This window comes from Artibeus jamaicensis, unplaced genomic scaffold (genome assembly GCF_021234435.1).
Source record: "Artibeus jamaicensis isolate MK-2021 breed Jamaican fruit bat unplaced genomic scaffold, CSHL_Jam_final scaffold_369, whole genome shotgun sequence".
NCBI lineage: Eukaryota > Metazoa > Chordata > Mammalia > Chiroptera > Phyllostomidae > Artibeus > Artibeus jamaicensis.
Window position 1 is genome coordinate 9,626,809 of NW_026522042.1, and position 26,980 is coordinate 9,653,788.

General features: G+C 48.8%; 1 protein-coding gene across 2 annotated transcripts in view; it reads left to right on the forward strand.

Moving 5' to 3' along the window:
* Positions 1-10,602: 10,602 nt before the first annotated feature.
* Positions 10,603-26,980, forward strand: part of LIFR (LIF receptor subunit alpha) — a 65,006-nt gene continuing 48,628 nt past the window's right edge. The window contains exon 1 of one of the 2 annotated variants that reach the window (XM_037129015.2): positions 10,603-10,997. The gene's annotated coding sequence lies outside the window, so the exon portion shown is untranslated. Of the gene's footprint in view, positions 10,998-11,521; positions 11,803-26,980 lie in introns of those variants that run through there. The other variant, XM_037129013.2, reaches the window with a different exon arrangement.

Here is a 26,980-nt window from a genome sequence, read left to right on the forward strand (position 1 = left end):
CAGCAGCATGCATTTTAGGGTGAGCAAAGTAGGTGCATTTGCCCAGATGGGGAGACCTGCAGTGGGGAGATGGTAGGCGGCTCTTAGAACGTCCTGAATGCTATGCTAAGGACCGAAGTGCAGCCCTGTGGTCAGTGAGGAGCAATTTTGCCTTTCCCTTGGAGCATAATTCTGGGGAGAGCGTGGTGGAGTGCAGTCTAAGCAGGAGGGATGAGAAATGAGACCAGGGCAGTTTCAGAGACAAATGGAAAAAGGATGGTGTGGCAGATGTTGCAACAGGGTGCCCAGCCCCTCTTCAGGAGTAAAGGTCCCACTGTGCAGGTCACTGGGAATGCTGCCAGCAGAGCTCTCCAGCCCCCTCACCCAGGCTCATGCCCCCTTTATCCGAGGTCGTGCCCTCTTCCTGGAGGCATTGACATCCAGTGACCGATCATTGTGCCTGTGCTGCGGGGAGGTTTAAAGACCCCTGCCTCTCACCACAGCTCAGGACGGCTTAGCAGAATCATCACAGATTCTGAACTCCCTGCGTTGCCCTGAACTTCTCTCTCTGCCCACGCCTGCTCCTTCCCTTCTCCTCAACAAGCTGTTATCCCAAGAGGACTCCCTAACAAACCTCCTCCATGCCCATCTGTCTCAGAATCTGTGTCCTGGGGACCTCAACCTGTTCCCAGCGACACTATGGTGCACCGTAGAAATACCCCCACCCCGCTGGGCATCGATGCAGGAATGCAGCCCATGAAGGAGCGCGAGTCAGAGAAGATGCCCGACCACGGCAGAGGGATGATGGTCTGAGCAAGCACGACCTCTACCTGGACAACACTAACAGACCCCTTGGTGGCCTCTGTCATTCTCTTCTTGGCCTCTCTAAACTACTGGTCACACAGGCCAGAAGGATCACATACAGAAGGAGATCGAATGTCCTCATCATCCTACAGTGCCCCCCCCCACCAAGCCAGCCCCAGACACCTGTCCTTGCTCCCCATGCTCCCGCCACTCTGGCCTCCTTGAAGGTCTGGAACAAGTCAGCCACGTACCTGCGGCAACCTACCGGTGTCCTGAGGCTCCATCTCTCATTTCCTGTAGGCCCATCTGCTCAAAAACTTCTCAGGGAGGCCTCTCCAACTATCCCGTTTAGAATGGCGCCCCTCTTATTCTCTACCCCTTGCACCTTTTATTTTTCCCAAAGCACTCATTTCGAGTTGACATTGGAATTGTATTGTTTGCTTATTTGTCGATGTGTTTATTGTCTGCTTCTCTCTCTAGAATGAGAGCTCTGTGATGACAAGTTCAGGGGCATACTCTGTGTGTACATTAATGAAAGTTGGGGGCATAGGAGGAGTGTACTTTCAGCAGAAAATAGGAATTTCATTTTGAAAATGATATGTCTGAACAGCCAGTTCAGGTTTCCAGGTAAAGACAGAGTTCTCTGTGAAATGTGGGGGAGATTGAGCTGGAACCACAGTTCCCACGTGTGGCTCTTTGGGAATAAAAATAATAGCGTGTCCCCATTTACCTTATTTTACTGTGAACAACATGTCCCTGTATATGATGCACACCCACATTTTTTGGCCCAAACTTTCAGGAAAAAAAAATCTTTCATTTTAATTTTTAATTCAGTTTTTTATTTATTTGTATTTAGAAACAAAACCGATTACCATATTCCAGGGTATTGTTTTGCATATGGAGATCATTATTGCTTTCTAGAGTAACAATTTTCATGCATAAGCATAAATAAAAGCATTAAAAACATTTATATAGGTATGGAATTAGTACTACTGATGTACAATATGCATCCTTATTTTTCCCTCAAAAAATTGGGCAAAAAGGTATGCATCATACTTGGAAAATACGGTATCAATGGAACGGAACCCAATTCAAACAGGTTTCATAAAGGACAAATGAATAAATAAATCTATAAATAAGCAAGCAAAGAAAGAGAGACCGACATAGAGATGAGAGGAAGCAGGACAGGCAGAGGAAGGCAGATAGACAGAGGACAAAGGCCCGCAGAGGGATGGAGGAGGGGAGGGGAGCTGGCTCACACCAGTGCAAAGCCCGGAGGTCAGGCTGGACGGGGCCTGGGGGCTCTGTCAGCGGTACTGGAACTTGGTCTCTCTGCACCTCTCCGCTTTGCTCTTCTCTGAGGCAATCGCTTTCTTAGCCAGGCTCTTTTGAAATGGGTCACATAGCAAGGAGATCACCAGGACCATGTCCAGTTCCTTCCTCTCGACAAATTTGGCGTAAGACGTGACTCTTCCACAACAGCTCCAAAAATATGCAAGGAATTGAGCCCAACAAGCAGCAAGCCTGGCCTGAGTTGGGCACCGTGAGCCGTTGGAGGAATGAGCTGTCTGATGCACCGTGTCCGGGACACACCTGATGTGTGGAGCCGAGCCCCCGGGAGCTGACTGTGTGTCTTTTCCCAGCTCCGTGTGTCAAGGCTTCACCTTGGAAATGACATTGGCCATGGTGGCAGTATTTACACCGTGGAAATAGGCAAATGTTGTAAATCGAGGCTGTTTTTCTTAGATGAATTGCTTGTTAAACATTAACCACCACGTCCCTAGTTCTGTAATCACGTCTAAAGTCAGGGAATGGGGACAAACCCACCAGAACTCCAGGACTAAGAAAGGGGGAGGGGTGGGTCCCCAAGGGGCAACAGGGATATTGTTACCGAAAGGATGAACATTGGGCAGTATCCTCTACCCTGCGGAGGTTATATTATCACATCACATCACATCGCGTTGTAGTTGGAGACCCCCAATGAGCTAACGGCTCTGAAATGGCTGTCACCTAAAAGCCATTTGGGTTTATTGATCTCATTATCACCCAATTTCTCTGATTAGGGAGCCCATTTCATCAAACTGGTTAACTTCCCAATGCCTTTGGAAACTAGTGGACCGGAGTACAGACGCACAAGATAAGGGAACTAAGAAGGAAAGTATTATTATTTTTTAAATTTTATTTATTTATCTTCAGAAGAGAAGGAGAATGGGAGAGAAATATCAATGTATGGTTGCCTCTTATGCATCCCCTCCTGGGAACTGGCCTGCAACCCAGGCATGTGCCCTGACTGGGAATCGAACCGTGATCCTTTGGTTTGCAGGCCTGCGTTCAATCCACTGAGCTACACCAGCCAGGGCAAAAGGAAAGTATTATTAGTATGTAGCTCTGTTGCTGTGTTGGCAGCTGGGAAAAACATGCTTCTTTTGTGTCCCCCTCTCCCTTGAATAGCAATTTAAAAGTATCTACAGTGAAGGAAGTGTTGATTTGGAACCAAGTGATATGCCTGCGTATTTTTATTTTGATTTTTAGCCACTAGATAAAAATCTAAGAAACAACCTATGTCTTGTATCATTTAGGCTGAATATTATATGTTAATTTCTAATACTTTCATGAGCTATGATTAACTTCCGGCCTTTGACAAAATGAATGTTAACATTTTAAACCTTTAGGTCTACAGCTTCATCTAGTGCCATGACATGAATGGGGGCAGGGGGAGAAAGAAAATAAAAAAAGAAAAACAGAGCAAAGAACGATAAAAAATGAATTAATTTTAAAGCCGGTTTTTGTTTATGTTTTTTGTTTTTGACAACTCAGGCCAATAAAATACTTCTTGACCATGTTTTTAAAGGGTCAGAGAATGTGAACTTCATGAAGATAAAGTCTCTGTTTTGCTCACTGGTGTATAGTAAGTGTCAGTGATTATTTGCTTAATATGACCTAAAAACCCAATAATGATGACACAGGTACATTTTCTCCTTCTGCATCCTCATAAACCCGCCTGGGACCTGGCCTCTTGTCCCGTAGCCCAGACCACAAAGCTGTGCAGCCATCTGAGAGGTTCTGTGCTGACTCCGGCCCTGCGCAGCAGAATGTCAGGGTGGCGTTTCTGCCACTTGCAGGGATGGAACTTTCATCGGTCTTCATGGATATCTGTTATACTAAAAACTGTACAGCGCACAAAGTTATTCTTTGTTCTCTAACGGGAAATTTTTATTTTCTGAAGACAGACAAGTGCATAGAACATGTGGGGCCCAAACACTGAGTGTAATTATGTGTGGCCACTGAACACCTTGTAAGGCACATGCAAAAACAGTACTCTCTGTGAATGCAGAGTAAGATGTGGGGGCTCTCCTGGCTGTTTGGGGCTTTAAAGATAAAGACACTTCCATGCCGAAGTGTGGGGGCAACTTTGCCCGCAAGTAACCCGGTCCGCCACGGATGAAAGTAAACACACCAAGACATGACCTGCTTGGGGAGGATAGGTGGTCAGTTTCTCAGAGGAAAAAGGCAGGAGCCCCTTCCTCCAGGGGCTTTTATTGGGTTGTAATACACAGGAATATAGGCAGCAAGGATCAAACAGTAGATAACATTTCAAAGAAATCTGAGGGCTTAAGTCTGACTCAGAGTCTGTCAGGAAGGGGGTTTGCAGAAACTTTGGGAGACATACTCATTTACTGCTCAGACCCTTATCATATGAATAAAAGCACTCTTAACAAAGCAGGTTTCACAGGTTTTTTAGGAATTCTTTGTAATGCCAGATTTATCCCTGGATACCACTCTGGCAAGGCAAGGAGCTGCACCCCTCCCCATTAGATATTCAGGCTTAAGTGGATTAGAGCCAGGAAGCACTTCTCCCAGAGGACATGGGGACTCCAGCTAAGTCACATGGGGGGTGGGCGGCAAGGGTCTATTGCTCTTTCTTTGTTGCAGCCCCCCAGAGTCCTTCCATGAAGGCCTCCCAAGTGATCGAGTCTGGCTTAAGTTGCCCCCCACTGTGAGGGGTCTTACCTGTCAACGACATCAGCCATGCTTTGGGGGCAGGGAGAGGAAACTGAGGCAGGGTTTGCTACCAGAGATAAGCTTTTATCTCCTGTGGCTTGATTTCTGGTCACTCGCTCATCCTTAGCCCTGGGGGGTAATTACAATTCCTGAAACCAGGCAGAGCAGTTCTTCACGCTGAAGGACGCACTCACCCCACAGAGGTAAGTGATGGTGTTAAAACATGATTATGGGCTCTCAGTGCAGAGGAGAGGAGCTTGGGGACAGTGAGTGGGAGCCAGGCCCTGCAGGGACACTGTGCTTTACACTCTGGCAGAACCCAAAGGACCCCACGCAGCATGGCACGTCATCCCCCTCGGTGACTGAGAAAATCTGCAACAGGGACGTGCAAGGGAAAGCCTTCGATTCAAGCCAAACGAGGCAAAGCTGAGGGGCAGACGGGACAAAGAGGGACTGAAGAGCAAGCCCCCCGGTTGGGGAGGGCTTTGTACGGCTCTGGGGCAAAACCCATCTTTGTCACAGCCTCCCCCCCAACCCCTTCGGGGCAGCAAGTTGTAGGCGAGATCCTAGCAAAGCTCCTGAAATTGTTACAGAACAACAGGTCCGAGGGCAGGGGGCAATATTTGGCTCATCCAGGGATGCCAAAAACTGTTAAAGAACAAGGACCCCTCCCAAGGATAGAATACTAATATCTACTGGGCTTTTCTGTCCGCCACCAACTGGAAAAACATCTCTCAATGCCAGAGATTTGTGAAAAGGAAATGAAATGCTTATTTAATGCTATTCGGGCTTAATGCCTCCACTAAAATATCAAAGTCCTTTAGGGTATACACCTACACCCACACAGGTCTCGCTTCTCCCACTGTCCCAACTCCAGGTACTGTAAATCAGGAAAGGAACACGTCTGTTTTTCAGGCCACTGGCATCGTCAGCTGTGTCAGGCAGGATCTCTAGTTAATCTAAAGTAGCGTGGTACCCTCTCATGGTCCACTGGCAAGAGTCCTTTGTACCCAGTTCCAGTGAAAGTCTCTCTTGCTTTCCAGGCCATGTGGCCAAAGGGGGCACCCCAAAGCCGCGTGGGCCTCTTCTACCAAAGCTGCAGGAGTCCGCACTCCACCAAAACCATGTGTCTTTCTTCTTCACCTGGCCGCAGGGATCTCCATTCTGGCAAAGCTGCGTGGTTTTCCCTTTTACCTGACCAAGAGGGGGTCTGCACTCTGCTGAAACCACATGGCTCCCTCTTCACGTGGCCAAGAGGAGACCCTTAATTTGCTGAAACCTTGTGGCTCTCTCTCCAATGGCTGCTGCGTCTCGATTTAAATCTCTGAGCCCATCCTCCTTTGCAGCCCCATTTCCGACTCCTCCTACAATCAGTTACACCTGCCGGGACTCTCATACCCTCCCAGCTTTACCGGGCTGCCATCATTAGTCTGGGCAGGTATCACCCCATGTCCTGGAGCCAATCTTCTCCAAGCTCCTACCTAGGTGCTGTAACTTGGGGGACCTTCCCCCAGTTACATCTTGGAGGAAATGACTTCATCCCCCTAGCTCCAAGCCTGGCCACAGCTATTTAACATATCTATGAAACCAGTTAAAGGCTATAGATATGTTAAATAACCATTCCAGAGGTTAGCTGCAAGGCTGTGGTTGTACAAAACAGCCCTTCATGTTCCTGCTCCATGTGTCCCTTCCCCCAACTCACACCCTTGGGGAGAAGGGGTGAGGACATCTTATATGTATCTCCAAAATTCCTATACACTTTGAATTCTGGACACCATTCCAAATCTTTTTTTGCCCCCCCCCCCCCCCCCCCGCACCGGCTGCACCCTGTATCCAAATGAGAAGAGGCAGAAGTTTTCCTGGCTGTCACTAACTGTGGGACGCAGAGCCCAGCACTGGGAGTGTGGGTTTGGGACCAGAGAGCGGTGGTTTGAATCACACTGGGGGCGATATTCCTGTGGCCTCCTTTGTAAAGGGGGACGACAGCCCTCCCTGCGACTCACAGCCACTGAGAGAGCAGAAGGCGTGGTGAGTCCTCAGTAACAGGTCGGCGCTGGCGCCACCCACGGGGCATTCAGAGCCCTGCCCCCAGCCACTGCCTTCCAAGTCACTATCAGGCCTTTGGAATTAGACTGCTGTGCTTGATCTTTGTTATTGTACTTCTCTGAGCTTTGGTCTGTTCATCTCTAAAGGTGGACTAATACCTGTAACACGAAAAATATGCCCAACACCGAAACTCCGTTATGTTAATAACCAGTGAGTATCGCTCTCCCAACCAGAGGGTCACATGTACGACTATCTTTCAGAGGGTCACATGTACGACTATCTTTCGTAGAGTCAAGAAAAAAAATCTGGTGGGTTCAGACTCACTGGTGCAGTCCAGGCCAGGCCTGCCCAGGTGGGCACGGTGAGAGTCCGGGGGCACTCCAGCCCACCTGGGGCGGTGCGGTAAGTCAGGTGGTGCTCGCTTCCTGTCGGCAGCGGGAGAGCACCGCTCCGCAGCTGAACAAAACAGCCCCGACCTCAGGTTTCTCGGGCTTGTCTCAGCAAGACGCTCAGAGCTGCAGACTTTCTCTGTGACTGTGGCGTCCTCAGTTACCATCCGTTCCCACAGGGAAGACAAATGTCCCTGCTGACCGGCGCTGCCATAGTGACAGCCACTCAGGCAGTGGGCCAGATTAGGTACCTGAAGGAGACCCTTGGGACAAGGCTGGTTTTGAAATGACTTCCCTGATGTTACCTTCAGCTGCCCAGTTTCCGAGACCTTGAACAGAGCCTGTGGGCGAGGGTGTAACCATTGAAAACTCTTCACGGTCACGGACTGGAAACAGAGACCCACTCTCCTCTGGTTTCGGGTGGTTCGGTGTTGTTCAGACCATTGAAGACTGCAGGTTAAGTGCACTGGTTAGAATAATACAGTCAAGGATTTAAGGGATTTGGGCCCAGTTTCAAGTCCTGCCACTACCTCTGTCTTGACCTCAGCTCCATTCCTTCATCTTCTGGTCTCTTACTCCACCTGCTCAAGCTGCCTCTGGCCACACACTGAGTGCCACAGCCGGAGGAATAAATGAAGTAATGGGCTTCACATCGTCACTGAGAATGGAGTAGATTGCTCTTCTGTGGGATCCATTAGCTCGACTGAGAATATTAGCCCAGGATCCTGGGTCTGTGATGGACCAGGAGTGGGGCAGCATCAGTTCTAATGCCTTGCTTTGCCCCTAAATGACTCGACAACAGATAGGAAAGGGCAAAGCAAGGACAGAAGAGAGGGCTTGGGGAGTCTGAAGAAGAGAGAAAAGACGAAGGGGTGGAGGACCCCGGGAAAAAGAGAGGCCTGCGTGGAGACACGCAGGGAAGGGGAGATGGGAGTGGTGGGGAGAAAAACCGTACGATTGCTGAGTGAGGACCAGCAGGTCCTGAAACGAAGATTCTAATCAGACAGCTGGTCCTTGGGGTCCAGTGGGAGGTACAGAGAAGAGGGCAGAGCTGAGGGGCGGGCAGGTTGGTTCCAGAAAGAGACGGTTTGCTACCGTCTCTGGCCCTTTTGGGAGCTCTCTCCACATTCCTGGGTCTCCTCCTCCTCGCCCCTCGGCTGCTGGCTCTGTGAGTCAGCTTTACCACCGAGAGGCATTTCACCTCTCAAAAGTGTAAGAGACTTGGCAAGATCCGTCACGAGAGAGGTCTTAAAGGCCAACAGGAAAAGGAATAAAAGAGAACAAGACAATTTTATGGGCTTCGTAGTGATCTCCCCAGTCCTCTAAGCTTCACCCACTAAGGATAACAAGTGTGTACAATTACCTCACACCCTCGCCTTGCCCCAACCAATGCAGGGCTCATCTGCCTGCTTTGATCAATTTAAGAGTGGTAGTGGAAAATTGTAATAATAATGGCCACAGCTAACATGTATTTCTTACTTAGCGGCAGGATCAACCACCATGCAGTCTTCCAAAAGAAAGAAAAGAAAGAGAGAGAGAGGAGGGAGAGAGAGAGAGAAAAGAAAGAGAGAAAGAAAGAAAGAAAGAAAGAAAGAAAGAAAGAAAGAAAGAAAGAAAGAAAGAAAGAAAGAAAGCTAGTTTTGTAGGAGCCTGGCTACTGATTTTCAACAATAGCAATTTCTAAGCTGTTCATCAGAAAACAAAATACGTATTCTGCCTGCCACCAAAAGATGGCCAGAGGGATGCCGTGCAGTGTCTCTCTGAGCAGGGAGTGCTGAACACCCCCCCTGCACAGGCCCGATGACCAAGTCCTCTCAGAGCTTACTTAGGCCAGGAAAGCCTTGCTCCTAAACCAACTTTGTGATTCCTTGCACTTGGTAATGAGACTTATGAAAATCTTCATTTTTCCCTCTTTCACGTGGCTGTGAGGAAGGCTGAAACCAAGTGTAGTGCTCAAATGCTCCCATTAGTCTCAGAGAGAATTTCTTCTTTTTCTTCTTCTTCTTCCTCATATTTGTATTTCATGACAAACCATCTAAGACTCTTTGGAAAAAAGTACAGTATAAATAAATAAAAGACAAACAAAATACAATTCTGTTGGGACCATGCTAGGGACCTAATACTTTACCAAAATAGTTTACATAACACCCTGAAAATTCTACCTCAAGAAGAGTATTCTAAACATAATCCCGGGCAGACACTATCGCTCATGGTGTTTATCGCATTTTTTATGCCTCTCAGATAGCATTCCACACCACTTTGGGTCAAGAACATCACATCTAGAGAAAATTAGCTGATTGCTCTCATATGTCTTCTTCTTACAGGGATCTAATTAACATTTTGAATCTTGTCCAAAGCCGTGCTCTAAAATAACCCAATTTAAATCTACATTTATCCATCAAGCTTAAAATGAAGAAGACTTCCACTCATTCCAGCCGTTCACTGGTGAATGACTCTGCTTAATTTGTAGATTTTTATTTGGTTCCAAAATTTCTTGCAGGAAGAAAGCCACACCGTGTCCCACTGATTGAGAAGCACTCTGCTCCACGCTCAAGCACCCACCCTGGGAAGCTTGTTGAGAGCCAAGATGTAATTTCATAACAAAGCCCCACCCTGTCACGTTTGCTATTTTTGTGTGATCGATCCTTTCAAAGAACGAAGCCTTTCATTTCTAGAACTTTCCTTACAGGTATGATGTCCTCTGCCCCAGCCTACTTGATTTTAGTAATTTAGCAGTGTGACCATAATGGCTCCATTTTATTTCTTCATTCTATTCCTTAGAAGGATTTTTTAAATTTTATTAAATGTACTAGGGTGGCATTGGTTAATAAACTTACACAGGTTTCAGTGCAGAATTCTGTGATACATCTCTGTATATTGCATTCTCAAATTTGCATCCAAAGTCAAATTTCCTGTCATCATATATTTGACCCCTTTTACCCGTTACTGCCTCCTCTCCACCTTCCTTTCCCTCTGGCAACAAACAAACAAGACGAACAAATGAAAACTCACAGATACAGATAACAAAAGCATTTCGTTGGGGTGTTCAAAATGTGCGACTGGACGGAGCCAGTCATCAGGGCACTGGCAGGGACCATGTGTTACTGTGAAACGTTTTCGTCCAGGGAGCGGACTTTGTAATCAACGTGCTGGCAGGTGTTTTTGTTGCCCATTTTAGTTACATTATCAACAGGGGAAAAGTTATTTCAGAAAAGAAGCTTCGTTTTGCCAATTTAGAAATGGCTTCGGAATTTCATTTAAAGGTCTCAGAAAAACAGACATTGGCCTTGGTGCCGGTGCATCCAATAAATTGCAAATGAAACAAACAAGCTGGCCTCTTACTGAAGGTGTGGTTGCAGAGCCCCGTGACTCTGCGTGCCAGGGACTTTATCCGGCACATTTCTGAACTTTGCAAAATTAATTGTGCTGAAGAGAACATCATCAAACGCGTCCGGCATACAGAGTAAACATCTTCAAACCATGATTCTGCGCCATCAAACGCTCTCCAGCTAATTTCATTTGGTGCATTACTCTGAAAGAAAATCGAGGCCAAGTGAAACTGCGGAAATGGGAACAATGCAGGGAGGAAAAATCTCACCCCATTAAAGGAACCGTTTCTTCAGCGCACAAATAAGCCCACCACGCCTTGGAGGCAAGACTAGAAGGCTCCAGGATATTCTTAGAACGCCCCGCAGGCCCCGTTGTGCCGAGGGAGCCTTGCGCCGGGGAGGAGGAAGGTGGCCTGAGCAGCAGCGCCCGGCCCTAGGAGCATTTTAGGTATATATACTAGACCCGCCACCCGCCCCACTCCGCGGCGCAAAAGCTGATTTTCGTGTGTATTTACAGAGGAAGCTAAAACAAGGAGCCACGTTTTCCTCTGTGCTATGCATTGTTTGCAAAGCGCATTAACAGCGTGTGGGCTGGCGTTCTCCTTCTCGCGGGGCCTCCTCGCGCTAGGCCTCCTTGCGTGCGGATTTGCACCGGCTCGCCTCGCCGCTCCGCTCTCTCCGGCTCTCCCAGGACCTTCCGAGATCGGCCTCGCCGCGGAAGCACCGGTCTTGGCGCTCGGGCCCGGCGGGCGGCCGCTCTCCTCCGGCTCCCAGAGGAGGCCTAGCGGGCGAGCGCCGGACGAGCGCAGCCTGGCCTGGCGGTGGGGAGCGGGGTCGACAGCGGGGACGCGCGGGCAGCTTCCGGCGGGGGCGCGCGGGGCGCGGGCGGCGGGGCGGGGCTGGGCTGGGGGCGGGGCCGGGGCCGCAGCGCCCCCAGCCGAGTGGCGTGCAGGCACCGCCCCCGCGCGCCGCAGTCCGGGCTGGAGCGTCTTCTCCGTGGCCGTGGCGTGACCGTTGCCTCCGCGCGGCTCTGGCGGCGGCAGCGGCTCTCGGGGCTCGCAGAGGGCAGCGGGCAGCCCGCGGCCCGTGGCCGCCTCCAGCAGTCAGCGCTGGGACAGGGGGGCGAGGAGACGGCGGCGGGTAGTGCCCGGCCCTCTTCGCCTCCAGCCCCGAGCGACTGCGGACTCCGGGCAGTCCCCGGGCTGCGGCCAACGCAGCGGAGCGGCCGGCGGGGGATGGCGAGATAGCGGCTCGTGAGTGCCCGGGGCGGGTGGGCGCGGCGCGGGCAGTGGGAGCTGCGGAGCCCGGAGCCCGGTCCCGTGGGCGCGTCGCCGCGAGCGCCTGGCGGCCCGGGCAGTGGTGGGGGCAGCGCTTCGGTCGGCTCTGGTCTCCGGTCTCCGAGAGCATCCGAAATGAGTGACCGGGGCGGGGGGAGGGGGAAGCGCTCGGAGTCGCGCCGCTCTGTGCGCGCCCTTAGGCCACTCTCACGTCCCGGAGGGCGCCGACTCCGGGGCTGCGAACTTCTGCCCCTACGTAGGGCATTATGTTTTGAGGCCAGAGGCTATCGGGGGTGGGGGGGTGGGAAGGAGATTTAATTTTTATTTTGTCTGTGTTTTTACATGCTCATATCCCAAGGCTCTATAGCGATTAAATCCAAAGTTAAAGTCTTAGCAATTACAGTTAGGCTTCGTGACAAATGCCACTTCTGGTGTGTTGTCTAACGGCACAAGCTGGAACCATGAGTTCTGACCTACAGAAAACTGCATATCAGAGTTGCGGATTTACATCTAGGCTTGAATACCGCGATTCTTTCTGTTCCTCATCTTTTGCTAGCAAAAATATATGAAGTCTTTTACTTACAGGTATCTTTGTGTTTCTTTTCATATGCATGTGTTTAATACAGTCAACTATGATACACCGCGAGTGGCATTTGTGTGGAAATTATTTTTTTGCATTTCTTTTTATGTGTTTTTTAAGATTACATTCAACAGAAAAGTTTGCCTAAAGCGTTCCTTCCTATTCGTTCATTTTCATTTTCAGATTTACTTTTAAACAATTGCTTGAAGTGAAATTAATATGACTTAATAGTATCAGTCAGTCAGGGATAGGAGAATGATCCCTAACATACATTTAAAGCCATCTCCCCTCCCCCACAAATGACAACGCTTTAAAAGCGTTTGGTGCAAATGATGCTTGCCCCTCCCCTTCACTGATTATTTTGCTGCAGATCCGAAATCATATTTCACTGATATCAGAGGGTTGCTTGTCTGAGCCTAGGAGAGGAAAGGAAACCTGAGAATAGAGTGTTTTTATTGTAAAAACAGGAGACAGTCCCCTCATTTGTTTCTTACTTGGACTTTCTATTTTGTGGCCAGGTCGAACCGGTGTTGTTTTGTAGGCTTCACGAGGTAGGCACACGCTCAACTGAAATCCGAGGTACATTTTTTAGGTGAACTGCCCGGCTGTTTCTCTCCCAAGAATCCAGTGGAGGCTTATTTGCTTTGTAATAGGTCACAACAAGCATGCCTCTCTTCTGGGAATTGAGGATTAGAACGGTGCAGTCGAAGAGAACAAACTTTTGTGGTTTTTGAATGCTTTTGCTTTTTGATGGCCATCCCTGAATAATAAATTGGCAATAACAGGAAATATTCCAGTATTTAAAATTATCCTGTTAATGTGTGGGACAGGCAGTCCGTGCACCCTGTGAAAGATTCAGAAGATGCAGACAGGTATGGAATGGAAAGTATATGCCTCTCCCCCGATGCCCCACTGTACGTGGTTCTCCCCAGTAACCAGGCTTACCAGCTCCTTGCTTGTGTCTTTCCAGATGTGGCATATGTTAGTATAAACATTTAGTATGTGTTCTTTTTATTTGTCTTTCCACAAGTAACGACACATTGTATACTCTGTTCTGCACCAGCTCCCGCCCTCCCCTTGGAGGACAAAATCTTGGCAGTCTCTCCGTCAGTGCCTCAGAGAGCTGTCTCCCTCCCTAACAGCTGCTGAGCACTCCATTAAGGAGAAACCATAATTGATTTAACCTCTTCTTTATTGAGATAGGTGTAGGTTGTTTGTAATATTTTGCTCTAAAATTGTAAAACATTAGTTTTTGAGGTTTTTAAGTGGATTTCAATCATTGCCAAAGGCCCACAGAAGTAATTTACTTCTTTGTAGCACATTCCAGGAAATAAATGCCTCTTCACTCCAATGAACACCTTTTGTTTTTAGGGAATTTCCAAGGGATCCATAAGGGTCCTTGGTGTCTTTGTGATGAAGCAGTGAGGGCCAGGAACTAAAGTCACATTCCTTGCTTAACACCTTATACTTTGTTTTAACACAAGGAATAAAAGGAGAGACATAGATTTTTCAGAATAATCTTTAAGAAAAATTCTTAAGAGTTTAAATATTTGTAAACACGGAGAAAAGACTTACACCTTTGATTAAGTTGACCCTGACAGCAGTTTGTTTTATGCAACTTGTTTGCCACCAGGCAGTGAAATCCCTCCCTGCTGCACATTGTCACCAATATCTCAAATTATAATGTTGCTCTAATATGGTTACAGATTGCACAGTTTGGAGGAGGTTATTGATAAGTCTTAAAGGGGAATATGCTTTTAGGAAATATTTGGCTCTTTCATTTTAAGTTAAAAATTGAATTCTCAGAGTGCTTTCAGAACAATAAACTGCGGAAGTAGTGTTAATGCTAGAAATTGAGCCTAATACGTCATAAAATTTGAGTAGTAGCCGGTGGTGAGCTTCATATTTCCGTCACGTTTACTTTTGAGAATGTTTCTAAGACTAGTGCAAGCGATAATGACCTTTTCGTTTTAACTGATCAAACCCATGTTTTAGCACTTAAGGTGATCGCTTTTTCCTTTATTGTTTGGTACCTGTCATCATGGTACAAAACCTGGTAGTAATTGTTTATATTTGATCTTCCTAAATAAGTATGTATTGAGCATCTGTTATGCTATTTCAGGCAACTTTATAGGGACTAAGAATGTAGCAGGGCGTGACTGACTGGCCCCACTGTAATGAGTTCACATCTTAGTGGGAGAGAGATGGAAAGCAGAGGAGCAGTAAAGGAGATGGTATCAAATAGTGCTAAATACTGGAAGAGTAATAAAATAGGGGGCGGAGCTGCTGGTTTAGACTGAGTGCCTCTAGAAACTTCTCCGGGAGGGAGAGATTTGAGCAGAGAGCTGAAGGACAGAAAAGAAACCTGTGTTTTTGCAAATCTGGAGGGAGAGCGGCTCAGGCTGAGGGGACAGCGAGTGCAAAGGGCCTGGGGTGAGGTGAGCCTCAGGTCCACCTGTGCCTGGAACAGAGGCTGCCCCTGTGGCTGGAGTCTGTGATGAAGGGGAGGGGTGGCAGGCTGGACAGAGCAGGCAGCGGGCGCTGGGATCATGCCCTGTACGTTTGCGTATGTCAAAGAATGTCTACAGAAGTGGGAAGGAGACCTTGGAGTTTCTCCACCTGTTGTTAGCTCCAGCAGGGTTGGTTCCCCATCACCAGGAACAGCCTCGGTCACAATAGGCCGGAAATATTTGTTGAATTAATAAATAATCAAAGAGTTCAAAAAATAGTCTTGCTCGATTTGGGCCAGAATACTTAGATTCAGAAGTCTTTTATCTGAGCTTACTACCTGGCTCCGGCCCTTGACAGCAGCAACCTGGGCTCCGGCCTTCGACAGCAATCACCAAATCTGCCACTTTGTTGCCACAGCCTCTCAAATCATTGCTGAAGTCACTTGCATTTGATTGCTATTCTCTGAAATTAAAGTATGAAGCCTTAAAGCCATACCTAATATTCCAGGACATTATAGTGATTTCTAAGTCAGAACTTTACCTTGATTTCAGTGGGTTAGCCACTTGCTGAAGTGTAAAATCTTCAAAGATGCCCCCCCCCACACACACGCATTTTGTACCGAATGTTTCATTCTTCTGGGCCGATGACAGGCCGATGAGCACATACGTGTTCTGTGCGCTGTGCATGCTCTATTTCAGGGAATGTCAGGAACCATGGCACTTCCTCTTCCCACTGCCAAGCCGTCATTCTAAATATATGTTCCTTTATGTTCACTGGAAGCTCGGGAAATGAATTTTGTGCCAAGCAATTGTTGTAGACGTCTAATAAGCATCTGCTCTCTTTGCCTGGACGGTGACTTTGGGCTCCTGTTCAACATCGGGAGTCTGGGGATCTTGCAGGATGGGGGGTTTTGGTTTTTTGATTTCCCCTTCTACTTGGTTGGTGCCAGGACCCCGTCCGTTTTTTCCGTGGGAGATGAGTTTATCCTCCATCCCTCTCTCACAGGCTCTGTGCAGGCATTGTCAGGGGTGGGTTCTCTGACTCCGGGCTCTTCAGTCACTTTTGTCATTGAAGTGAAGGCCCTCCAGGCAGAGAGCAGAGGCTGGAAGCACCTGTGGTTCCGGGAACTGGCTGTGGTGAGTGCAGGGACTTGGGCGTTTGGGGTCCAGTGCTCTCACGACCTCCTGTGCATTTTCTTTGTGAACTGCAGAGATGAGGACTCACCCCTCTGTCTCACGCCGTCTGAAATCACAGCACGCCTTCTCACCAGCCACTGCTGCTGTTGCTCATGGGAGCAGAGGTTGTTTTTATGGTTTTATGTTGCAGGTTGAGGGGGAAACTTCTGGTGGGCAAATTTTGTATGTGCTTTGGCACAGAGGTGATACATTCTTGGCCCTCACCTGTTGGCAGAGCATGTATGGAGGAAGACTTGGAATCGTTCTCTGTGCCTGCAGGTGAGAGTGCCTATGTTGCCTACATTATTAAGCGGCAGTATTCTGAAAGACCACAAGGAGGCGGTATTAGTTCCTGAAAGTCCTCCTGTGGCTCCTCCCGTGGGGGCAGTGGGACGGAGGTCCCTTGTCCTGCCTTCCTCAGATTGCTGCAAGCAGCAGCCTCCTCCCAGGAGACCCTGGGCCCAGTTGAAGTGGTGGTGGCAGGAGAGTCTGGTGGAAAGGAACACGTGGTGGCAGACAGTGATTCCCAGTTCTAATATTAGAAATGCTAACGGAGCAGTGAGTTGTAAACATTCTGTGGACAGAGTCGTGTGTCTGTTGAGTTCTTGGTGGCAGTAGGTGCGTAGAAGTAAAAACTCCCAACCAGCACTTCAGTGCTGCAGCCCCAGGGTGCCAGCGCTGCCACCTTCAACCTGGGGTGCCCGTCATGCCCCCCACTCTCCCCCCCCCACACACACACACTGGCCTCGGAGACTCGCTGCCGTGCCGGCCGGTGAAGCCCTGTTTCATGTTTCGCACCGTAGCATTTACAGCACAGCACCAAGGCGGAGGAGGCCAGGGCGGTGCAGAGATCTTTTCTAAGAAACAGTAATGAAGTCGGGAGCATAAATCTTCCTCTCATTTGAGCCTTATCCCGTGTCTCGTCCTCCAAGACACCTGGGGCATCAGTGTTTTACTGTCACTGTAAAAATTAACTTTTTTTTTTTTTTTTGAAAGCCTGGTGCTGATTTCATGGAAGAACAATACAGAGCTGAAATGCAAAGCTCTTACGAGTAATAGGAACTTCAACATTCGGTCAAAACCAGAGGATGCATAGAGTCTGAGAACCAGGGGAGACCTCAGGTCACCCCGTCCTCCTCTGGTGAAGTTTACGCATAAAGCAGCCGAGACCCGGAGCCCGCGGCCTTTAGGCAGGAATCAGATAAAGGGAGAGGGAAGGGGATTTGAGAACTTGGGACTGCACACTAGCTAGAAGGCAGTATTTATAGCATTTGAAGGAATATGCAGTTTTACGAGTTTCTTGTTAAAAAATGAGCATGTTGCTACTAAAGCCCAGACTGTTGAGCCTCATATCAGCCAGGAGGGCATATTAAGAGTCGATGTTTTATTTACAAGCTTGGGAATCTTCCAGAGCCTGGTGTCACTGGACTTCCTTTAATTCTGTCTGGTGAGATGGGATGCCTTTAAAGTTTTATATTTTGTATTTGAAAATATATATACTTTAAAATCTAGCACTTGTTGTCAAATTGTTTGTTGCTTTCTAGATATGTTTTACTAACAGATTCACTGTTTTTTAAAAATTTAGGGCCATATAGGAATTTTATTGTTTAAATACAAATACTAGCCAATTTTATTGTTTAGATACTATCTAGCCACCTAGATAGTTTTGAAAATTGTCACTTCCAAAGGCTGCTGGTGAGTGTTTCAATTGTTACAACTTTCCAGGAGGGCAATTTTGTATTACTCATCGAAAGCCTCAAAAATGTGCCATGTCCCTTAGTCAGGCATTTCCACCACTAGGAATCTAAGGAAAAAAAACAAAGCATGTGCACAGAGACCAGGCTAGAGGAGTGGTCCTCACCTACACAGGGCATACGGACACGGTATTCCTGTAATCCCCCCACCAGACCCCCACCAGACCCCCACCCGTCCCCCGGCACACTGACTCTTAACTTGGTGGGATTCTGCTTAGTGGAGTGAGTGCCTCAAAATTAGGAGGGATGTGCTGTCTGAGGGTTTGGGGAAAGCTCGTCTCCAGAACTGGTGACCTCTGCAGAAGGTGCGTGCAAAAGAACCACCTCTAGTTGACAAAAACGATTTCTGTGGCTTTGTTGTTTATGCTGTGATAACCATTACAAACCGGAAACAACTTAGTGCTCAGCGTTCGGAGGTCGACTACACCAAAGGCCCACGCGTGTAGTGGAGAGCCCTGTCTGCTCTGAGCGTGGGGTAGGGGAACGTCCACCGATGCAGGCAGGTGCTCGGAGCTTGTGAACCGAAAAAGCAGGTTACAGGACAGTGTGTGTCAGCCGATCTAAGGTCTTTGGTTTTGGAGGGTGAGTGTGAGAGAGCTGGTGTGTGTGTGTGTGTGAGAGAGAGAGAGAGAGAGAGAGAGAGAGAGAGAGAGAGAGAGAATATGGCAGGAAGATCATGTACCAAATGTTAGATGAGATCATCTTTGTGTGTTGAAATTATAGATGACTATTACTCTTCTTATTTTCCTGATTTCCAACCTAGAAAGCATGTTATGTTCTAAAGGGAGTGAGATGAGATCCTGTTTCCCACTTACAGGTTGTGTAACTGGGCACATTCTGTGTCTGTTCCCTCATCTGGAAGACGGGAGCAGTGACGTCCAGCTTGTCATGCCCGCATGTGAAGTCAGATACGGGTCTGGGGTGGTGATTGAAGCCCACGGTCTACGGGGCGGGCAAACGTAGCTTTACAGTTGGGAACAAAACACAGTTCATTCTTGTACCATTATTTATTTGTTATTGTATTATTTTCATACAAACGACTGCAAATCTACTTTTGTCCCACCCTCTATTCCTGTTAATACAGGATTTCTAAGTAGAATAACTTTGTTTTATAATGTACCATCGAACTGTTATGAAAAGCATTTCTGGACATTCCGACAGAATATTCCATTGCTTCTGGTCCCTGGGAAATATTTTGTTGACTTTTTATTTACTCTAAAACAAATACTTTCTGTTGCCAAGAAACTTTATTTTATTTTGAGTCGAAGCATTTTTTTTCCTTCTACTGTTGTTTTCAGTAAATCTGTATGATAAGTTCTTGAAGGTCAGGGTTGGATCCTCTTTTAGAAAGGTGTTAGAATGCAGCGCAATTCATTCATCAGGAGCTAGTAAGGGCCGTGTGTGTGTGTGTGTGTGTGTGTGCGCGCGCGCGCGCGCCAGGCAGTGGGGGGGGGGGCATCAGACACGCAGCAGTGCCCAGGAAGGACATGCCCTCCCCCTTGAATGACAGGGGAAGTGACCAGTGCCGTTCAGGACCAGGACTGCACACAAAATAAATATGTTGTTACAATTGACCATCAAGGAGGCCTCCTTTCCTCCCCTGCAATTTTAAGAGAGACTTTATTGTCATGTTACTTTTCAGTGAACACAAACATTCCTCCTGCTTATTCCACAAATTACAAGAGGAGCAGACTAGGTTATTTCCCCTTGACATTCACTGATGATTTAGTGATGACTTATGTTATACATGTGTGTGAATATCCTAGGCTAATAGTCTTAAAATTGCTGCTATATATCTTCTGGAGGGACTTGCCTTTTTGAGATTATCTTTTATGAAACTACTGAGGTGGGTTCCACCAATAAATTTAGGGTGAATGGAAATCACGGGTGTTCTGCTTGGGAAATTCCAGCACGTAATCCTACCAAGGATGAGAGCAGTAAGGCATTCAGCTTAAAATAATGTTTCTATCTGACAGTATCTGACATTAATTTCATAATTTGTTCCTTATGCAGGGACGGTTTTTTCTTGAGTTGGCAACAGTTGTAAATATTTTGATACAAAGTAGACCCTCAGTAGTCACGAAAGATGTCTTGGGATGTCCAGGACAAACACGGGCTTGGGGTGTCACTTCCCTGTCCCGTGCAGCTTGATAGAAGGGGATGGTCTCACGTCATCTTTTCTCGCTCTTGCTTGTGTAGTGAGTGGTGAGTTACGTCACGGGCTGGGGCCACCAGCAAAGTGAACATTTTGTTCTTCCTATTTGTTGCCTTTTTTCCTGTCCCCACCATTGCTTTTCGTGGCCCACTTTACTCCCCCTGTGCCCACTGGAACCACCAGTTAGCTTCCTTTTTTTTTTTTGGTTGGAAGGTCACTTTTCACGAGGAAGTACTCTTTATCCCCCTCATGAGAGGTACTGACTGACCATGTCATGGCCAAAAGAGCAGCCAGCTGTGTTGACATGTCGACGTTAGGCTGTGGGCCGGACAGAGAAGGACAGAGAACCGCACCAACCCGCCCTATCTCTCACGCCAGCTCCGGTTAAGTTGCAGACGCCTCTGTGGTGGAACTTTTCAGGGCGCTTCCCAGTGGGCAGAGCCGTGGGGGCGACGTCTGAGGCTCTGTTGCTGGGAGCAGAAGCCCCGATGCAGGCGCCCTGGGGTCCCCTGCAGAGCCCAGCCGTCAGTCTGCCTTTCATCTTAGGCTTTCCACAGAGACAGCCACGGCTGTTTCGCTTGCTCCTTAATTCTACCCAAGGACAGACAGCGGTGATAGAGGCGGTGATGGCAGCTGAAATTCGGCTCCTTTTTGGGGCCCAAGAAGGAAAGACGGGAAGGGGCCGTGTCAGCTGAGTTTTGAAGGACCAGTTGGTTGAACGGATGAGGGAGCGTGGGTGACAAGGGCACCAGAGAGGGAAAACAGTGTGCGCAGGCATGTCCGGGGGGGACTCCGCACGGGGCCCACGCGGGGAAGTGGGACTGGGAAGCGGCGCCTGACTTCCAGGAGACAGTGGGAGCCTCGTTTCTGCTTGGCCAGGGACAGCCATGGGAAATCGCAGGCGGCGCGGGAGACGGAAGTTCTGGAAGGGTGGCTGTGAGTTGTGCCGGAGAGGACCTGGGGGTCTGGAGGCAGGGAGGAGCCCCCACCCGCCTCAGCCGGGCTGGCCTGGAAGCCCGTCTGTGTTTTCGTAACAGTGGCGGGGCAGCGGCTCATGTGCACAGGCCACGGTGCTGACGTCAAGCTGCTCCTGCCCCTAAAGCTGCTGATTAGACTCACTGAAGAAGCGCCGATGTGCTCAGAGCTCTCGCGCTCAGACCTGTGATGCCTTCCCGTCCCGTTAAGCGGCTAAATGTCCAAGGTGTCCCCCAGTGCCGGTGGTATCAGAGAAAGGCAGCGCCCTGGCCGGTGTGGCTCGGTTGGTTGGACTGTTGTCCTTAAACGAAAGTTTGGGGGTTCAGTTCCTGGTCATGGCACATGCCGAAGTTGCAGGTTCAATCCTGGGTCCAGGACCACATGGGAGGCAACTGATCAGTGCTTCTTTCTCTGGTTCTGTCCCCTCCTCTCTCCCTTCTCTCTCTTAAAGCAATGAAAAAATGTCCTTGGGTAAGAAATAAAAAAACAAGGAGAAAGGAAAAGGGAGCCGGTGAAGGCTGGAGTGACGGAGTAGCAAAGCTAAGGCTGCTGGTCAGAGGGTACGGACTTGCAGTTGGATGAATCAGCTCTGGGGATCTAATGGGCAGCGTGGTGGCTAGTGAATGACAGTGTCTGGTGCGCTTGAAATTTGCTGGGAGAGTAGATCTAAAGATTTTCCACCACGCACAGCAAAGAAGGTAACTGTGAAGTGATGGACGTGGCCATTAACTTGATTGTGGTGGTCACATCGCGGTGGACAGGTGTGGCAGATCGTCACGCTGTGCGCTTTGAACACCCACAGTTTCATTTGTCAGTCACACCCCGGTAACGCTGGGGGAAGTGGGTTGCACCTGTGGAGAGATGGAATAAGAATACCGAGTGAGGTCTCCACTGAAGGGAGCGTCTGTAGTCATTCGGGCAGTCATAAGGACAATGATGGCTTCTGTGTCTTAGTAATACCTTCATGTTGCGTGACCTACTTAGGAATTTTTCAGACTAAAAAATGTCTACTTGTAACGCCACCGCAGGACGGGCTTGTAGACGCGCTTCGTGGTGAAATGAGCCAAAACATTCCCTCTTTTCTTTCTTTTTCTGTTTGTCCTCACTCAAGGGCATCTTTTCACAGCTTTAGAGGGAGGAGAAGAGAGACATTGATGGCGGGAGAAGCAGCCATCGACTGGTTGCTTGGACCAGAATTGCACACCCTGAGACCAAGGGTTGAACCCTCAATCTTCCGGTTACAGGACGGCATGGTGCTCCAACCAACTGAGCCACACTGGCCAGGGCGTGCCTGCTTTTTCTTTTTAAAGATTGTATGTATGTATGTATGTATGTATGCATGTATTTATTTTAGAGAGGAGGAGGGAGAGACAAAGAGAGGGAGAGAAGCATCAGTGTGTGGTTGCATCTCGTGTGCCCCCTACTGGGGACCTGGCCCAAAACCCAGGCATGTGCCATGACTGGGAATCGAACCGGCGACCCTTTGATTTGCAGGCCATCGCTCAACCCACTGAGCCACACCAGTCAGGGTCTCTTTTTCTTGTTTTGGCAGTTATGTTACATTATTGGCGCATTTCACTGACCAGCCTTTTGTCTCCTTCGGCCTGTGTTTGTTCATTTTCTGTGTGTTATGGCTTGATTTTTGGATGCTGAAATTATCAGTGCTGAATTAATCTTACTGGATTTATTTGTTGGATTAACTCACCAGAGTCCTCATTATTACATCCAGGGTAGTTGCTATTTTGCCTGTTTTTTGATCTGCAGATTTGATTAACGTGATCCCCGTGTCTCCGCCACACTCATTAGTTACAGTGCCAGGGGCTCTGTCACGTCCGTCCGTGACCTTTTCCAAGTGGACAGCGTCTGTCAGTTCGCACCCTCTGAGTCAGGATCACGTGGTAAAAGAATCCCCTTCACTGTTTTTTTTCTTAAGATTTAATTAATTTATTTTTTAGAAAGAAGAAAAGGGGGAGAGAAAGAGTGGGAGAGAAACATCCACGTGCAAGATGGATCGGTTGCCTCTCGCACAACCCCATCCAGGGACCCAGTCCGCTGCCCAGGCATGTGCTGTCACTGGGAATCGAACCTGCGACCCTTTGGATTGCCGGGTGATGCCCAGCCAACTGAGCCACACCAGTCAGGGCACAGCCTGTATTTCTGCATCTTGCTCATAAATACTTTTTAGGCATTAGATAAGAGCTTGTTCAGACCCGGATGCCTCCTGGCTGTTTCTGGCCCTTGCTTTCCCCACGCAGTGGCTGGCTGAGCGAGGCGAGGAGGGGGATGGGCCACACTTCTCCAGGTCCCCTTCCCAGTGCAGTGCATCCAGGGGGAGCAGCCGGCTCACACATCACTGCTGTGTGGAATCTGCTTTCCTGACAGAATGTCCCTTTCCTAAGTCATTTTGCCAAATGCCAGTTATTTCAAGATCTGTATGCCACTCTTATGTAGAAGGTTTGAGAAAATGTAAGGTAATGTTTCAAAGTTGTTTTTTTTTTTTTACAGAAGCATTTGTATTCTAAGGTTTGGGATTAAACAATATCATAAAGAAAAAGAGAGGGAGAGTTAAAAGCTATTCAAGTTCTTTTGGAGAAAAGAGTTTCAGATTCAGACCCCAAAGAATGTTAAGAAAGGACTCTGGCACATTTTGGTAAAAAAAAAATCTGTGCACTGAAATAAAGTCTTCAAACAGTTTATATTTTAAGGTTGTTTCAACAGCAAGACCAGAATTTTTCAATGCCAGTGCATTTTGAAACAGGTTGTTAACTGGCGCCCTGAGAACTGTGTTGGCCTGTGTGTATGTTTAGTTTGGCCTGCATGAAATTTCTGGGGAAAAAAAAAACCAACAACTGGAATTAGTGGCCAGCATTTAAAAATAAGGCGATTTTACATTTTAAACAACAACCTTTTGGAAAACCTTGAAGGTCTGTGCCTACAGTGGACTCCCGCAGCTTCAGGGCAGCCCAGCAGTGAGGGCCGCTGCCCGCCAGCCTGCCAGGCCTGCGCGTCTCCCGGGAGCAGCCTTCTCGTGGGCCGGCGGCCCTCCCCGCACGTGGGCGTCTGCACCTGCAGTGTTGAGGGCGAGGCAGTGAGAAGCGTGCTTATTACCGTTGGAAGGAGAGCGGTGAGGTGCGGCCGTTGTCATCATCGTGTCCCTCAGACTGCCTGCCGGGCCCTGGTCGTGACGTGGTGAGTGGGAGTGCGTGGTGATGCGGGTGCTGTTCCCCGCAGGAGGGTGTCAGCGGGGTGTCAGGGCGTCATCGGCTTCCCCGGCCGTGCTTTCCCTCTGCCAGTTTTCTGAGATGACGGGCACGGGGTCACCTCTACGAGTCACACAACTGTAACATCTTAATGACATTCGATGTGGGGAAGTAGGCCCTGGGCCAGAGTTGTGTCATCTTCAAACTCTTAGAGAATTTGTTCCAGGGGACATTTGTCTCAGGTCACATACCTGCCACTTAGTCATTGGCAGAATAGGGACTGGAGCCCTGGGCTCCAACTCTGGTCCAGTGTCCACATTTTCCAGTCTAGCACGTGGCCTAGGAAGGTGATTCGTAGTCAGACCTGGGTTCAAATCCAAGCTCTGCCCCTGACTTGCTGAGTGACTTCAAGCAAGTGTCAAAAACCTCTCTCGGCCTCATTTTCCTTGTTGTAAAAGGGGGAGAATAATGACGCTGACTTTATTTCGCAATGGGATTAAATTCAATATTGGATTTAAAGAATGTAAAACAGTGCCCGCTCATCATAAACCTAAACAATACACAGTATCTGAAAAGTAATATTTATGAGCTGTATGTCATCCTGGTTGACTTAGCTAAAACCAGTGTGTCAACTACACAAAACTATTGCATAATTAATATTTTCCCCTCTTAGAACGTAGAAAGAGCTTGAGGGTAGTTTTATTTCACATGTTTAAAAATAGTCTCTAGCAATTTGGCTTGATAATGCCTTTTTATTCATAAATTCTTCAGGAGCAAGCCAGTGCAGTCAAAAGCATATTATTCAGCTTTCTCTGTAAAGAGACGACTGGGCGTCGTCAAAGTATTGTAAGTCCTCCCCAAAGACTCCAGGGGGCCGGTCTGTGCAGCCCACTAAACACGTGCTGTAGATCCAGCCCACCTAAAGCCCCCTTAGATGCAAGATCAGTCTCTGCTCTTAGCGGGGCCATAACCAAAGGGAGAAGTCCGGGGTGGAGGGAGGACGGGACACATGATGACCTCTGGAACCCCTGCTGTGCTGGGACAGATGTCCGAGTGGAAGGTAAGGAAGCGCAGCGGGAGCGTGCGGAGCGCACCGGGACCTGGAGGTGGCGGCCTGGGAGAAGGCCAAGTACAGAGATGCCCCCAGGTCGGGAGTAGAAAGGGGGCAGACCGTGGAGCCCAGCTGGAGTTGGGGTGTGTCCCATCTGCAGTCGGAGCACTTGGTGGGAGCGCCTCCGGGCGTTTGTCCTGGAGCTGGAACAGACGAGGGCTAGAGAGAGACGCGATCTAAGGTCAGGTGAGTCACTGTGGAAGACAGGCCGTCCTGGCCCTTGCTCGATGGTCATCATGAGTCAAATGGAGGCGTGGTTGAGAGACTACCTGTGCAGATGCGGGCGAGGGCCTCCGCAGAGCCCTGGACACGGAGGTGGAGGCCAGGGCAAGGGCTGCGGCCTGTGTTGGTGGTAAAGCCGGTGAGTGGGTGGAAGGGGTGAGGAGGGAGAGGAATCGGGGTGACTCCTCTTTGGGAAGGGTGCCATGGAGGGGCCGGGGTGCACTAGAGCTTGCGTGGAAGGGAAAGTGAGCTTAATTTTGCACATGCAGAGTTTCTGAGGAATCTCTGAGATATGTAAGTGGATATGTCGTATCAGACATTCTGTCGTTCCCGAAGGACCTCGTTGGGATGAACTTGGGCAGAAAGGCAGGACACTGTCCAGCAGACAGTTAATCTGCAACAGGGAGGGGCCAGTGCAGGAAGCACCGACTCCGGAGTCATCAGTTAGCAGTGGTGGTGAGGGGACAGCGCTGGCAGGGAGGGAGTGTGGGGTGAGGAAGCCGGGTGAGGGCGCCCCACCACGGAAGCTGACGAGGAATGGCATCCTGACGGCCTCTCGGGTCAGTGGGGACGGCATGGGCAGTTCCACTGGTGGCGTCGGGATGCGTGGGAGCCATTGGGTGGGGACAGGAGGGAGGGATGAGTCCCTGCCTCGTACTGTCCACCAAAATCAACTTCATGGAGATTAAAGCTTAAAATATCAAAGCCATAAGTGTACTTGAAGACAATATAGGTGACAATTTATAATCTTGGAGTGAGAGAGGAGTTTTGGTCAGAAACTATAAAGAACAAAATTGAGAAATTGATTTAATGAAAGTCAAATACAAGTCTCAGTGGGAAATGTATTTGCAATGTATATAACAGATTTAATGTGGGCCTCAGGGTATTTCCTTCTTACCGAGCAGTGAGGAAAAGGTTAATACCTAATTAGAAAAACCAGAGAAAAGGTAGAATAAGCAGTTTGTAAACACAACATCACAAACTGCCAATAAACATGTGAGAGGGTGTTTTGCCCACATAGTCAAGGACACGCACGCGGCTGGCCTTCCAGTCGGAAGAGATTAACGTTAAAAAAAAAAGGCATCCCTGGGTCTTGGAGAGGGTGCGGGGAAGCAGACCCCGGAAATGTCGCTGTTCCTGGTGCTTTTTGAAGGTTAGCTTTTGTCACGCTTTCTGCATTTAAAAAACCTTCAGTTAATTTTTAACCAGAAGGAATGTTCTTTGGGTGGTTTCTTCACTGTGACGATGGAGTGTCCGCTGTTGCAGCAGAGGCAGGCACCAGCAGGTCCGACTGTGCGATGGGCGTTCGTGAGCATTTGAGGAGGCGGTTGCATTCCGGCCACTCTGAGAACCTAGCAGAGGTGACAGATGAGGACACATGTCACTCTTCAGTGCGAGAAAGCTTCCCATGGGAACTGAGGGATGGGAAGGACTGCAGTGTGGTGGGGAAATCGGCAGGGGAGCTGCAGCAATCGTCCCCACTGCACAGTGTGTGTGTGCGTGTGCTTGCACGTGTATGTGTGTTGGTGGG